This window comes from Notothenia rossii (genome assembly GCF_949606895.1).
Source record: "Notothenia rossii genome assembly, contig: scaffold_357, whole genome shotgun sequence".
Classification (NCBI taxonomy): Eukaryota; Metazoa; Chordata; class Actinopteri; order Perciformes; family Nototheniidae; genus Notothenia; species Notothenia rossii.
The window spans coordinates 24,330-37,127 of NW_027640036.1; the positions used below are offsets into that span (position 1 = coordinate 24,330).

At 42.5% G+C, this 12,798-nt stretch overlaps 1 long non-coding RNA gene across 1 annotated transcript; it reads left to right on the forward strand.

The window, feature by feature from the left end:
* The first annotated feature begins 6,169 nt into the window (after nt 1-6,169).
* LOC307027150 lies at nt 6,170-7,461 on the forward strand. Its single transcript, XR_013804559.1, has 2 exons — nt 6,170-6,946; nt 7,078-7,461. It is a non-coding gene; the product is annotated as an uncharacterized lncRNA (long non-coding RNA).
* The last annotated feature ends 5,337 nt before the right edge of the window (nt 7,462-12,798 follow it).

Below are 12,798 nucleotides of genomic sequence, written 5' to 3' on the forward strand. Positions count from 1 at the left end.
GTGATATCCAGCACTTTTTTTAAGGATAACAAAAAGATTATCACATGACATTTGCATGTAAAAAAAGTCTGTGACCAACACATTGTTACTTTACATATATATATATCTGTTTGTTTAAAGTTTCCAGGTGATGCAGACAGACTAGAGGATGCTGACCAAGAGAGACAGACCTTCCTAACATCAGTGAACTTCAGCATGGACTCAAAAGGTACAAAGACTCCTTTCATACTGTACAAAGAATCAAGAAACATTCTGGTTTAAATAGATCAAGTAACAACTATAATCAGCTTTCACATTTCACTGTATTCAAGGCAATTATTATTTTACATTGTGAGAATTGCTACCATTTGTCTCTAAAAGATGTGGTAAAAGTGGTTCTTGCAGTGAGACAACCGAGCAGTTGAATATTATTTAATAATAAGATATTTTAATGTTGATTAACTGCAGACTGTTCATTCATAATCTGATTATTTTTGTAGTACAAAGTGATGAATTAAAAAAACATTCAAATTAAAAAAATACATTATTTCTACAGCCTCTAAATAAACAAGACCTCTCCACCTCAGTTCTCTCCAGCCAAACCCACAGACAGGACATCCGTCACACTGAGGTTTCTCCCAAAGTCTCTGCAGCTCTCTGGACTCCATGCTGTCTCGATTGATCCACACTGTGAATATGAGAGGGGAAAACGTGTGTAATAAATGCTTTAGACAATAAGAAATATGAAGTTAACTGTTGCATGGCTCATTTTTTTTTTTAAATAGACAAAACTATTACTGTATTTCAATACCTCACATCTGAAAGTTTAATTTAAAAGAAGAAGAGGCCCCAAAAATAAAGATTGGTATATCAATAAATGTAGTTGATTTTGTCTTTTTAATTGTTTAAAGTAAAGTAGATAGAACTGGTGCTTAAGAGTTTTAATACAGTCTGGTTGTGGAGGAGGCAAACAGGTAAGAGCACTAACTAGCAGCCATCACATGTAACTAAGCTTGACTTTAATTTATTAAAAGTACAATTAAGTAACAGCAACAGATCAAAAACTAAAGTCATGCAAAAATGTGAATCTTTGCTGGATCCACTGTCGTATTTACCACATGTTGTATATTTTAGAAACCTGAAGGCATTTATAGATTTGTCCATCCATCCATCCATCTTCTCCCGCTTATCCGTGGTCGGGTCGCGGAGGTAGGAGTTCCAGCAGAGAGCCCCAAACTTTCTTTTCCCTGGCCACATCAACCAGCTCTGACTGGGGGATCCCAAGGCGCTCCCAGGCCAGCGAAGAGATATAATCCCTCCACCTGGTCCTAGGTCTACCCCTTGGTCTCTTCCCAGCTGGACGGGCCTGGAACACCTCCCTAGGGAGGCGCCAAGGTGGCATCCTAACTAGGTGCCCGAACCACCTCAACTGGCTCCTTTCGACGCGAAGGAGGAGCGGTTCAACTCCGAGTCCCTCCCAGATGACCGAACTTCTCACCTTATCCCTAAGGGAGACAACAGCCACCCTGCGGAGAAAACCCATCTCGGCCGCTTGTACCCGCAATCTCGTTCTTTCGGTCATGACCCATCCTTCATGACCATAGGTGAGGGTAGGAACGAAAATGGCGCGGTAGACAGAGAGCTTTGCCTTCTGGCTCAGCTCCCTTTTCGTCACAACGGTGCGGTAAAGCGACTGCAGTACCGCTCCTGCTGCTCCAATTCTCCGACCCATCTCACGCTCCATTGTTCCCTCACTCGAGAACAAGACCCCGAGATACTTGAACTCCTTCACTTGGGGTAAGGACCCATTCCCTACTTGGAGTGGACAGTCCATCGGTTTCCTGCTGAGAACCATGGCCTCAGATTTGGAGGTGCTGATCCTCATCCCAGCCGCTTCACACTCGGTTGCGAACCGATCCAGTGAGTGCTGAAGGTCGCAGACCGATGAAGCCATCAGAACCACATCATCTGCAAAAAGCAGTGGTGCAATCCTTAGTCCACCGAACTGCAGACCCCCTCCCCCACAACTACGCCTCGAAATCCGATCCATGTATATTACAAACAGGATTGGTGACAAAGCGCAACCTTGGCGGAGGCCAACCCTCACCTGAAATGGGTCCGACTTACTGCCGAGGACCCGGACACAGCTCTCGCTTTGGGAGTACAGAGATTGGATGGCCCTGAGTAGAGACCCCCTCACCCCATACTCCCGCAGCACCTCCCAGAGTGACTCCCTGGGAACCCGGTCATACGCCTTCTCCAAGTCTACAAAACACATGTAGACTGGATAAGCGTACTCCCAGGCCCCCTCCAGGATCCTTGCGAGAGTAAAAAGTTGATCCGTCGTTCCACGACCAGGACGGAATCCGCATTGTTCCTCCTCAATCTGAGGTTTGACAATCGGCCTGACCCTCCTTTCGAGTACCTTAGAGTAAACTTTCCCGGGGATGCTGAGTAGTGTGATGCCTCTGTAATTGGCACACACCCTCTGATCCCCCTTTTTAAAAAGGGAAACCACCACCCCGGTCTGCCACTCCTTCGGTACTGTTTCCGACTTCCACGCAACGTTGATGAAACGTGTCAACCATGACAGTCCCTCAACACCCAGAGCCTTCAGCATTTCTGGGCGGATCTCATCCACCCCCGGGCCTTTGCCACTGTGAAGTAGGGCTGCAACTAACGATTATTTTGGTAGTCGACTAATCGGTCGATTATTTTTTCGATTAGTCGACTAATCTAACGATTATTTCTGTCACACCCTCCATCTCTGCTTCCTGTGGGCACGGCTCCTTTTCCGGGCTCCAGTGCATGTTCTACCTCAAGTCTGCACACCTGTGAATGTCACCCTGTTGTCCAGTCCCAGGATCAATTCAATCGCATTTTATTCTTGTCATTTCGCAGACCCTTGTTAATTATTATTTTAAGTTTGGAATTAATTACAGCGTCCATAAAGCTCTAGTGTGCTCTACTACGCTGTAAGCTTGGCGCTGTTTAGCAGCTCGTTGGTGGACACGCAGCCTCAACATAACTGAAATAGCGTTTGCTTAGCAAGCATTAACCATGAGACGTTCTGTTTTCCAACATGTAAGCTAACGTAAACATGACTATGGCTAACTTGCTCAAACTTACCCATGATCCAAAGTAGCAGTCCTCACGGTTCCAGGGTGCTTGCGTTTTAAATGCTCGTGCATCACTGTAGTGCTGCCGTGGAATGCCAATTCCCCTTTACAAATTCTGCATTTCACTGACTTCTTTGGCTTGTCGTCTGTGAAATACTCCCACACTTTCGAAACTCTCGGTCTCGCTTTTTTGAGCTCTTCATCACCCTCATTCTCTCTCCTTTCCGCCATCGTTCGTATTCTTTCTTCTTTGTTGTTAGTACAGAATGCAGTCATGGCAGACAATGGAGAGTATACTGCCCCCAGCACTTCCTGTAGTGCATTGCAGTTACAAATGAACATTTGCGCAGTTTTGAATTAACGTTACCGGCTCTCTGATTGTTTTTATACGACGCGTCGACACTAAAATTCCGCGTCGACGAATTTTTATGATCGACGTCGTCGATTATGTCGACTAATCGTTGCAGCCCTACTGTGAAGTTGTTTGACGACCTCAGTGACCTCCCCCCGGGAGATTGGTGTCGATCCCCCGTCATACTCCAGCTCTGCCTCTAACATAGAGGGAGGAGTTGTCGGGTTCAGGAGTTCCTCAAAGTGCTCCTTCCAACGCCCTAACACTCCATCAGTTGAGGTCAATAACGTCCCATCCTTACTGTACACAGCTTGGATGGTTCCCTGCTTCCCCCTCCTGAGGTGTCGGACAGTTTTCCAGAACAGATTTATAGATTTGTATGCAAGTAATATCCCAAAACGCAATACCTTAGATTATTATAGAACGTTTTTGCTGAATAGTTTCATGTTCACTTAACGTAAAATGTGCAGACCGGGAGCAACAGATGTAGGTTAGCCGGCTAGCTGGAGTACATAGGTTAGTCTTATATTTACTTACTGTTAACTAACTAATGCTAACATAACTGTCGGCTAGAAGTACACAGCTTAATCAACCATATTTAAGAGGCCATTGTCCTCTCAGCCTGAAATATCAATCACTTCAATAAATGGTAAAACAAAAAAGGAAAGGTTCTGGCTCAATTTCGGCTTAGTTATCTTGTTAGCTTATTGCAGCTGTGCATGTTGCTAGCGGGTTTCTAGGCCACATCACAAGCTTAGCCAGGTGATGTAAACAGGAACACCTCCATAGACCAGACCGTCTCAGTTTGTAGACCGCTCAGCCCGGGGTCCAGCCTATGGCTGCGGTGCCGTTTCTCTATAAATCCATGCTGAATTGAAACTTCTGTTTCGTTCTTCTTCTTCTTCTTCTTCTTCTTCTTTAACTTACAACCAGACGAGCATTATCGCCACCTACTGTATCACTGCAGCATTGTTCTTTGTTAATTCCGTTTCATTACAATGACTTCCGTTTCATTACAATGACTTCCGTTACAGCAAGAATCCCCCTCTCACACACATAGGTGAAACACATGCACATTCACAACTGAGAACCTTTCAGTCAAATGTTTTCAGTTGCGTGTGTGTGAGGTTAATTTTAAGTAGTGTGTGTGAGGTGTTCAGTAGTGAATGTGAAAGTATTTCAGTAGTGTGTGTGAGGCTTAATTTTCAGTAGTGAGTGTGTGAGGTGTTCAGTAGTGAATGTGAGAGTATTTCAGTAGTGTGTGTGTGAGGCCAGATGTTTTCAGTAGTGTGTGTGTGTGTGAGGTGTTCAGTAGGGAATGTGAGAGGATTTCAATAGTGTGTGTGTGAGGCTTAGTTTTCAGTTGTGTGTGTGTCAGGTGTTCAGTATTGAATGTGAAAGGATTTCAGTAGTGTGTGCAAGGCCAGATGTTTTCAGTAGTGTGTGTGCGAGGTGTTCAGTAGTGAATGTGAGAGTATTTCAGTAGTGTGTGTGCAAGGCCAGATGTTTTCAGTAGTGTTTGTGTGAGGTTAATTTTTAGTTGGGTGTGTGAGGTTAATTTTCAGTAATATGTGTGAGGCTTGATTTTCAGTAGTGTGTGTGTGAGGTGTTCAGTAGTAAATGTGAGAGTATTTCAGTAGTGTGTGTGCAAGGCCAGATGTTTTCAGTAGTGTGTGTGTGAGGTGTTCAGTAGTGAATGTGAGAGTATTTCAGTAGTGTGTGTGCAAGGCCAGATGTTTTCAGTAGTGTGTGTGTGAGGTGAGTTTGAATTTTGGCCTACACGGCCCCTCATAGTATTGCAACCAAGCAGACAGCGCTGCTTCTCTCTCTCTCTCTATCTCCACTTTCAAAATCTATTTAAATCTAAAAAATTCCCAAAGTTGTCCTGAAATTCACTTATTAAATAAACGAAACGAAAAATATAGCCTACTCAGGGGTGGATCTAGAAAAATATTCATGGGGTGACAAGAGGGTGGCAGGAGATTTTGAGGGGTGGCATCCCCTGGCAGAAGTATATGCTGATTTAATCGCAGTCATATCAATCAATGTTAACTTGGAAAGCCAAAATATTGACATTTTAACTCAATAACATAGGTGACATTATTGTGTCACATCAGTAAAGCCTTAAATAGAAATATATAAGATGGCAGACATAGGCCTAATTGAATGAATTTTAACTGAACAATAACTGAATTAGTTTGTTTCACTCTTGGACCAGGGGTACCAAATCTATGCAGACTGCTGCAATAAGTACATTAATTAACTGTCTCATCGATGTTTGTCTAAATATGATAATATTAACAATCATACTATTCCTATCCAGTGTTGGGCAAGTTACTTCCAAAATGTAATATATTACATATTACTCATTACTCTCTTTTGAAAGTAATAAGTTACATTACAATATTACTGTCTCTGAAATGTAATGAGTTACACTACTTTAGTTACTTTTTAGTTACTTTCACCAAAATAACCGCAAAAGAATAGCTAGGTATTTTAAATGCTAAAATGTAGTTTAGTGCAGCTCATTATGCATCCAGTGAAGGGCGATGTGGTAGCATAACAACTGTGTAGGCCCTTAAGGCTACTAACAAATTGTATTACAGGGCTTCGTTGAATACTCGATTCTGATTGTAAATTCTTAACATGTGACATGTTGTTAATACAGCAGTACAGACCGCTGTCAAGGACTATAATGAAGGTTAACATAATTGTAAATCAAGGCAAATATTATTTAAACCATGCTCATGGTTTGAAATGGCAAACATTGAAAGGCAAAAGTATTATTAAAACCATGTAGCCTACTACATCATCACCTTGGTCCCATCATATACGATGGGAAGAGAATATTTACTGTGCTTGAAAACTGGTATCACATCATTATGTGAGGTTGACTTTGTGACCTGGAGAACATTTCAGCTGCAACATCAGCTCGTTGATAATAAGCTTGGGATATGAGATATTTTTGTAGCCATTCGTGGTGAAGGCATCTGTGCTATTGTCATACTTGCCAACCTTTAGACCTCAGAAATCGGGAGCATTTCAAAATGCAAAATTGGAGGGGGGGGGCGGTGCTAGTGGATCGCCGGAGCTGTTAGATTAACATTAACATGCTTATTGTAGTTGTAAGTGCACTGCCTTGCGGCCTGTAGCACCATCCTTGATGGAGCATATGTGTGGGTTGGACCTGTATTTTACAGGAAAGGAGTGAGCAGAGAGTAGAGTAGTTGTTGATTCTTGTTCTGTTTTCTGTGAATATCTGCCTCACCCTCTCAGACTTTGAGTTGCGCGCGCTACTAAAGAGACGTGTTACCATGGAAACCAAACAATGGTGTAGCTGTATTAAAGTCGGAGTGGAAACAGTCGTGTTTAAATCAGATTTTGTCAGAAATCGGGAGAAATGCGGGAGAAATATGACCCCGGGAGGAAACCGGGAGAGGGCAATGAAATCGGGAGTCTCCCGCGAAAATCGGGAGGGTTGACAAGTATGGCTATTGTATGCATTATTTTTGACCCAACATTTCTACAGGCATGTCAGAATATGGTACTATTTTCACATGAATATTCTAGCCATTGTCTATTTTTATACCACAAGCTGCAAAATGACCGCCTTACCCCACTGTACAGGCGGGTAGTTGTTTAGATATACCTGGCACCTGCGGGCCGCAGAGGGGCGGCGTAGTTTCGGGCGACGAAGACTGCTGCTCCGGGGCTGGTGAGTCAGGCGGGAGTAAGCTAGTGTCCACAACGGAGGGTAACGTGATGTCCGCATCTGACCTGTTGCTACTGTCTGCAGTAGATGCAGTGTTGCTGGCGTTTAGTGATGGTTGCTTTAACCATTTTCGTATAAATGATTATCCACAGATCAGATGTGTGTCACTGCTGTGGAAGCACTTTGGAAATGATGCACGCGCAGCGGAGCAGGTCACGCGCACCTGACACAATTTGTTGTTTGTATTTTTCGCTACGTTCTCTTTTTTGAATGGTTGCATAACGTTCAACTTCCCCGAAGATCTCGACGCGAAGCCTGAAGGGTAAACACCAGGTTTACTAATCGACCCGCACAATTTGTCCGGTGTCGGAATGTCTCGCTATGTTAATACATTTCTTAAAAAACAAAACACCATTTAATTTCGGGTTAAAATGTGTTGTAACTGCGTTACTGAGCATTGTAACGGGTAATATATTACCCACATTTCATTAGTAATGCGTAACATTACTTCGTTACAGCAAAAAGTAATATATTACTGTAACTGTTCCTATCAGCTGTCAATCACATTACTATTCTGTTCAGCAAAACGCCTCACAAACTGATCAAGATCCAAAGCTTTAGTGCGTTTTGATTCAATGCTGACTACAGCCAAACCTGACAGTCTCTTCTCTGTCATTGTAGACTTCAAATACCTCGTTCCTTCCGTGTACAGTACTTGGGTCCGGATGCTTCTCGTTTTGCGCCGTCCAGTTCAAATGAAATCGCCGCCAATCGTATTTCCACGCTCGCGCCAGGGCCGGGGGAGGGGTTACAAGGCTCGTGTCTTATTCACTTGCACTTCACTTGCACTCGGACATTACAGATTTTCTCTCATAAATGTCCGATGAGCCCAACGACCAGTACCCCAGTGCCTGATATCATTAGAAAGCTAGGAATCTCCTCTTTCCAACAGTGCATACCTGCCAACCCTACCGATTTGGGCGGTAGTCTACCGCTTTTGACATGTGTCTACCGCCGACCGACTTAGCTGGCTTTCCCTACCGATTTTCAATCTTCCCAAACTATAACAAATACAAATGACACTCCATAGACACTGTACTCGACTTTTGGCGGACACCGTTTGCAGCGTGTCTGTGATCGCATCATACAAACAGTCCTCTGTGTTTCTGAAAGAGAAACAACGTGCAGACCGGGGGTAAGGCGAGGCATTTGAGTACTGCAGGATTTCCCCGTTATTATCAGTGTCTCGAAAACACATGTTGGCGACTGAAAGACATCCAGTGTTTGGTCTTTTCCGGAAGCATCCTACAGTGTCTCAACCATTGTCTGAGACAATGGTTGAGACACTGTAGGATGCTTGAGACTCTCAACTGAAAGAGGACCAAAAACACACACAAAATATCATACCATTTTGAGATTTGGGGATATTTATCTCCTGTTCTTTCACTTTTTCTGACATTTTCAACACCAAACATGTCGTTAATGTCTCTGTTTAGTGAACTACAGCAATCTGAAAGCCTGCACATTATTTATATCACACTTTATCAGTAGAACAATGCAGGAAATGACTTTTTTAATGCAGTATTTTCTGATATATCGCGCAACACAAATATATTTCGCTCTGTGCAAACCTTTGACTCTAATATGTCATCAACATGAAACAAGAATATGAACCTGGCTTTATTCAATGTCCACATAAGAGTTCTACATCCTGACACATCCTTCATCTATTCTACACTGTCTCAACTGAAAGAGGACCAGAAACACATTACAAATATAATAAAATGTGGAGACTTTGGGATATTTATATCCCATTCTTTTACTTTTCGGGCATTTTATAGACCCAACATGTCGTTGATGTCACTGTTTACCAAACTACCACTTTTTCTGCAATATATGTTTATACATGGTTTATACATGTAATTACTGGGGTTCCATTTCTTCTGATTACCTAATTTGGGTGTGCACATTTGCCGCGCGCAAACCTACCTCTTTTGGATTTGGAAAGGTTGGCATGTATGACAGTGTATACAACTCAAAATGTGTCTTCGGGTCAATGCGACTGATTTCGATAGAGAAAGTCACATATGAGGTGATCCCCGTAAAAATCCTTGATAGTAAAAAGTGGATTTTATTTAGCTTTTTTCCACGGACCACCTGCAGTACACTCGCAGACCACCAGTGGTACACGGACCACAGTTTGAGAACCGCTGTATTAGACTATTAAAAAAAAGATCATGCTCCAAATAACGCCCATATTTGCCTATAAATAGTCAAAGAAACGCCCTTTCATTCATTCATGTTGACTGTCTGCATGGAGAAGATCGCAGGAAATGACGACAGAACAGCTAAAAAAAACATCTCACACCGTGTCAGATTTTGATTATTTTGGGGAGGTCGAAATAAATCATATTGCTTGGTGGATGCAATTTGAACCAGAGTAGCAGCATGGAGGTCGGATCGTCACCAAAATAAATAAATAAGTGGTCCAAAAAAGGTTAATGACAAAAAAAATACACATAGCCTTCCTCAAGCAGTGTGTTTGTACCGGGGACAGGAGACCCCCCCTTGATGAGAAATTGTAAGAAATGATCGGGGAATCCCTCCGGAGTGGAGTCATGACGACTGGATTTGAATTATGTTTTTGTATTTGGTGGTTTGTGTCCCAGCTGTCGATCAGCTGTGCGCAGCGTCCCCCCCATTCTTCCTTCTGCCAACGGTGTCGCAGTTTCTCGTCTCTCCCGTTTTTGTGCTTAGTGCGTACGCATGGGTTAGAGTTTGCGTGGAGGACCGCACGTTTTCCCGTCAAGTTAGTATTTTATAAATCGCAAACATTGCGTAGAAACTGCCGTATGCCATTTTTTGAGCGTATATCCCTTTATAAATGAGGCCTCAGACCACATTCTGTAACATTGTTTCATTTTTCAGAAGGTTCGGTTTGCGTTCACACCAGGTTCACACGGGCAAAACTCAAACGGACTATAAACTTTAAACACAAGTCATGTGCTCGGAAATGCTGTTCAACCATTGGTCAGACATTAAGGGGGTAAAAACGCAAATCCCGGCAATTTCTAGCGGAGCCTCCGCCATGGAGCATCGGCACTTTCGGCAGGTTATTCTCAAGCTGCTGTTAATCTGGAGATCAACAGACACTAGCGGCCCGCGCATATAATTATATAATCAGACAACGTCCGTTAAAAAACAGCGGAGAAGTAACAGGCAGAAACCCTCTTTTTTACGCAGCGGTCCAGACATACACGACATCAGACGGCGACACATATTCGGTTGCCAGTTACTTTGGCATTAGGGCAGGGATATCTAGATACTTCCCAAGGTTTGACATAATGAATTGTGCTACTTGTAAAGCAAGCAACGATGTTTTCAAATCTGTAATCAAAAAGCTCCTCAAAAACGCTATCGAAGCAGTTCCTGCCGTTGCTACGTTAGTTCAAACAGTAACAACGGACTAATTTTCTTAGCGGATGCATGTCAATTTAAATCAATACTTACAACTATTTTTCAAATCAATAAAATCATTTTCTAAATCCACAAAAGCATTTCAATTAATATTGGGAGTCATGTCGTTACTTTGTTGAGAATGTGGCCATGTAATAAGCGGGATAATGTGCAGCGGCGCGGTCATGGGGAAAATAACACCGACAGGCTGATCAGGATCCAACGCGAAGCGGAGGGATCTAGATCGGCATGTTCTTGTTCATGAGAGAAGTTCTGCAGTAAGGAGTAGGGGTGGGCAATACCACAAAATCTGGATTCGATCCGATACCAAGTATTTCAGGGCCAGTATCGCCAATACCGATATCGATACTTTTTTAAATGAAAAGCGTCTTATGTACTTTCATATAGAGAGGCGAAGTCCCGCCCATCTACTTCCGACCCATGGGACCCTGGAAGTGGAAAATTATACATTGAAGTCAATGGAGAGAGAAAAGTCATCTTTCGATCCAGTTTGAATTGTGCCACGAATGACACATATGATGTTTGTCAAATTAAAAGAACATTTAAAAAAATAAAGATGTGTCGTAAAACTGTGAAGTTACACATTTTTTTTGTGTGAAACCGCTCAGTTAACTACAGGTCTCTGGTCTCGCACAATACGCGTCACCATCAAAAAGATGGCCGTCACGTTAGCAAATTTCACCTGTTTCGTTCAGAATGAGGCGAAAAAGTATAAAACGAGGTGAAATTCACTACAAGTCTGGGCATGTTGAGAGCTGTACACAGTGCTTGAATTGGAATAAAAAAGGTGCCAGTACTCTAAATCAGCAACAAGTATTTGGCGCAAAGTCATAGTATATCCTATAATGCTGGTGGGTTTGTCTCTTTTCTGTATATTTTAGAAAGGCTCACTGTACTTAAACAAAATGACTCAGGGTGCATCTGAGATTAGAGGGGGTGCAGTGGTAAAGTGCTATTTTTATAAGTGGGGAGTGGACCTGACACCCTCTAGTCTAGGGGTTTCCGGGGGCATGCTCCCCAGGGAATTTTCTTTTTAAAATATTGAAGTTAGATGCATCAATCTGGTGCACTTTGAGAGCAAAATGAAGAGATATATGGATACCTCTCAACATCCATAATGAAACAACTGTAAACAGATTTACTTTTTCTTTATGGATATAAAAGAAGGTAAAGCTTGACTCCTACTGGCTGGTTAAATGACTCCTCGTCCCTGAGGCCACTACCAGTTTTTTGTGCCATTTTGCTGGATTTATTTGTCAATAGCGTTGCTGCACAAAGTGATAGCCCTCTAGTTTAAATCTACTACCCAAAAAGAAACATATGGAGATGGGTTACTATTTAGGGGAAATAAAGAGACTACACCCATATGAAACAAAAATGTATATATTTAAATAATCATAAAATCATAAGTACATGGCCATAACCAATAATATACAATATCCAATATGAAAAAACATTGAAACTTGTTTATTTATTGGTTTTTGGTTCATTTATAGTTGTGAGTGTGTCTGGGCTCCTGAATCAGCCTCTCCTGTCTCCCTCCTCTCCCCCCTGCTCCTCTTTGAGGAAACAGCAAAGACTAGTTTTAGCTCTCAACAAGTTTATCTTACCTTTTTTCACCTAGTTAACATTTTGTTTGTATTATTCATGCTTATTTTACTAATCACTACCCCCTCAAATGGAAATATGTGTTTACATAAATGGTGACCGAACCGTTTGAGACCCACTGAGATAACTTAAACTAAGTTAACTATCTAAACACTCAGAGAGTAATTTACCTCACCAGAGCTGTAGTTATCAGCCTCTCAGTCTGACAGCAAAGGACTCTCCCTCCACCTTGTTGTTGAAACAGCTCCTTATATCCGTTAGCGCAGCTAGCTAGCACCAGCACCTTGCCGGTACTCAGTAAGAAGTGCCGGTACCACATGGGTAAAAATCAGAAGTGCCGGTACTGCGTACCGGTGAGTACCGGCCCAATTCAAGCACTGGCTGTACATACACGAAAGGGGAGTTAGTCGGTTCTGTAAGAGCCAGCATGCGGGACCTGCTTTACAAGGTTTCAATGAGTAATATGAGTGCAATGTTTAACGTTAATGTCAGCTAGCTAACATTAGCTAACTAGGTACACTTACGTGTTTTGTTTTAGCAACTAGTTTTTT